General features: G+C 35.2%; 1 pseudogene; it reads left to right on the forward strand.

Moving 5' to 3' along the window:
• Nucleotides 1-3,853, forward strand: part of LOC106471642 — a 50,412-nt pseudogene that overhangs the window by 24,429 nt on the left and 22,130 nt on the right.

The raw sequence follows: 3,853 nt of genomic DNA on the forward strand, positions 1-3,853 counted from the left end.
CTAAGTGACAGTTTCATTCAGTAGACATGATACTGTAATCGTTATTTACCCAGCAGCACTAAGTGACAATTTCATTCAGTAGGCGTGGTATAGTAATCGTTATTTACCCAGCAGCACTAAGTGACAGTTTCATTCAGTAGACGTGATACTGTAATCGTTATTTACCCAGCAGCACTAAGTGACAGTTTCATTCAGTAGACGTGATACTGTAATCGTTATTTACCCAGCAGCACTAAGTGACAGTTTCATTCAGTAGACATGATACTGTAATCGTTATTTACCCAGCAGCACTAAGTGACAGTTTCATTCAGTAGACGTGATACTGTAATCGTTATTCACCCAGCAGCACTAAGTGACAGTTTCATTCAGTAGACAACTTTCTACCCTGTTTATTTAATCCGATCTTCAGTAATTTTATTTGAAACAACGTGTATCTGTTTACTATTCATATCTTTAGCGGTTCTGACGTATTGGTGTGTTTTTATAGGATTTTAAAATATCGCTTTTGTTAATGTGTTTTATTAATGACAAAGTAAAAAATTGCCACATACACTTAAAACACTTTACATAATTATCACTCAAATTTAAACTGTAATAACACAACTATAGAGTATTTTCTCGTATTTCGAATCCTTTTGAAACCTGTTAATAAATACTTAGCCAGGAAATTGATGATATCAAATTTCCTTTGAGAATTGTGTGAATTATCATTTTCGACCGAAAAAAAGAATTTTTTGTTGCAGGATCTTTAGGATATGAAAATTTGGAAAAATTCTGTCTAATCTCAATTGTTCTATTATCCAGCTTTATACATGGTGGTTCGTATAAGATGACACTTTATTTACAATAAATTCATACAGAATGCAGGTTATCTATACAGTTCAACTGATGAATATGTATGGATAAACCTGCAACATTTTTTAAAGCAGATGTTCAGGTATCTGACATGACTAACATCGTAATGTCAGCAAGTAATGCAAGGTCATCACTATCTTGAAACTTAACATCGAACTGTAAACTCGGCAGATTCGTAGAGTTTCAATGACAGTTCTAGGTTGTGTAACAAATCTGATAAGATGTTTATTTTTTACAGTTAGCCATAAGGTATTTCGACGTTCTTATGCGAAATATGGCCAAGATGTTTATGTTACAAAACAAGATGAGGTCACTCTTTCAAGAGATAAATTAGAGAGTTAATAATACACTACTGACATGTCAATAGCCGATGCCACTTAGATATTGCTCCATAGCTTCTAATACAAATGTTCCCAAACTCTCCCAACATAAGACCCCCCCCCCCCAAGAACATTACACAGTGGCACAGAGGAATGTCTGCGGACTTACAACGCTAGAATCCGGGTTTAGATACCCGTGGTGGGCAGAGCACAGATAGCCCATTGTGTAACTTTGTGTTTAATTACAAACAAAACTTTTATTTTAAATACCGCTAAATTGTTTCATGAAATATGCAATATAAATTTATACTGAACAATTCAGAGAGGTTTTCATCTTCAATCAATTCCGTAGACAATTGTATGTACATTTATTGTTTTGTTTGTTTTACATTTTTCCTTATTTCTTTATATTTGTCACTCATGGTTCAGCGGTATGTCTGCGGACTTACAACGCTAAGATCCGGATGTCGTTACTCGTGGTGGGCACGGTACAGATAGCCCACTGTGTAGCTTTGTGTTTAACTACAAACAAACAAACTTATATATTCCTCTTTACTTTGTATCTATTTATATTTTTTTGGGGGGCGTAATCCTACCGTTCTCATCTGTAATTGACTCATGCTGTTTGTCACGAACACTAAATCTGATTCGAATTGAATCACAGTGTTTCACACAAGTATTGTGTTCACATTCACAGGGACACGAGGCTGGTAGTATCATTCGATATGTGATGAGTGTACAGAGTTCTCTTGGGGCTCTAAACTATTTAAGGATCTGGCATGACAACTCAGGTGGAGGGGCCAATTCCAGCTGGTACTTAAACAGAATAATTGTCCAGGATCTCCAGAACGGGAGCACGTACGTACGAAATATCTCAATTCTTTTGGTTTTCATCATGAAAAACAAGGCTGTGTTTGTCTTCTAAAGTCACTTGGATAATTACAGTTGTGTAAAATTATATGTGTTGGGTAATCACAATGGTTTTAGGTTGTTAAAATTATCAACCTAACACAATTGTGATTATCCAAACCCATAACCTAACACAATTGTGATTATCCAAACCCATATAATTTTAAGTTAAAATTATATGGGTTTGGATAATCACAATTGTGTTAGGTTGTAATGTTAAAATTATATGTGTAATCAAAGATATTGTGCAGAAGAAACAGTACGTATATATGTGTCAATTAACAATACTTCAATATTATGAAGTATTTAATAAATTAGCTATTAGTAAAAGTTGCATTTCCTCACTGAAGTTGGTATATTTATTGGTTACTAAACAAAGCCGTTCAATCTCCTCTGTAATTTTTGTGCTTAACTTTTCTTTCTCGGCTACAGATTCTTTTTCCTCTGCAATGATTGGTTGGCTGTAGATGAAGGCGATGGCCTCGTTGACCGCTTGGTCCCGGTAGCTGGCTATAAAGATATTACCAGTTTTGGAAACCTTTTCTCCAGCGTCTCTCGAAAGAACTTAACAGACAGTCACTTGTGGGTGTCAGTGTTTTCCAGACCCGAAAAAAGTAACTTCACGCGTGTACAACGTGTCTCTGTGATCATGGCTTTATTGTTTATGACTATGATGGTCAACGCCATGTTCTACGAACGTGACGAAGGAGTTAAAGTGGCCACGATCAAACTGGGACCACTAACGATAACAACCTATCAACTATGGGTCAGCATATGCGGATCATTTATTGTTCTTCCTCCGAGTGTTTTAATGGACCAGATATTTCGGAAAACCAGACCGAAACCTTCAAAAACTGGACCTCTTTGGGAACACAGAAGGCAGCAACTTGAAGAACCATCTTTGGATAAATCGGAAGCTTCAGGTCACAGAACAGCATCACCAACTGAAGTTGAATGCGAAGTATCAAGTCGTCCACAATCTCAGACAACAGATTCTTCGAGACCCGATAACAAGAAAAAGAAGAAACGAATGTTTCCTTATTGGTTTGTTTATATTGGCTGGTCTTTAGTCTTTGCCTCCGCTGGTGTTTCTGCTTTTATTGTCTTCTCTTACAGTATGCAGTGGGGGAAGGAAAAATCTGAAAGCTGGTTAAAGGCAATGTTTTTGTCAATCTTCGAATCAGTTCTTCTCATTCAACCCTTAAAGGTGAGTGTTTCCTTTACAATAAAAACATATTTTCAAACATTACATCTTTTAAAAACAGAAATTTTGAATCTTAAAATAGGCTAATATAGGAACTTATAAAGAGGTCAGGTTATGGTTTAAAAATATATTAGCCCTAGTCTGATCTATTACAAACACTTCACGCCTCTCCAGAAACTATATATATAAAGTTTTTGGCAATACTAAAAGCACGTGTACTTGAGTTAAATGTCACTTATATCGGAAAACTACATTTTTTTAATATCATAAGGAGAACATTACCACAAACAAATGAAGGCTTAACATGTAATGTATTGTAAATTTTCTTAATGATCCAACTGTTTGGATCTCGCAGTAGCTATTAGTAGATACAATACATTTCTAGATACAGAAGTTTTACCAACGGTTTGTTACAAAGTTTGACAGTCTTGTCTGTAATTTATTATCTATATTACTAACATTGTCTTATTTAAGTATTTCGCTTTTTCATATTCTCAGGTTTGATAACTAAATGGCAGCTGGCAAGAGAAGTAAAATAAATAAAAGTTAATATTTGTCTATTTAT

The sequence above is a fragment of the Limulus polyphemus genome, unplaced genomic scaffold, assembly GCF_000517525.1.
Source record: "Limulus polyphemus unplaced genomic scaffold, Limulus_polyphemus-2.1.2 Scaffold4751, whole genome shotgun sequence".
NCBI classification, from domain to species: Eukaryota; Metazoa; Arthropoda; class Merostomata; order Xiphosura; family Limulidae; genus Limulus; species Limulus polyphemus.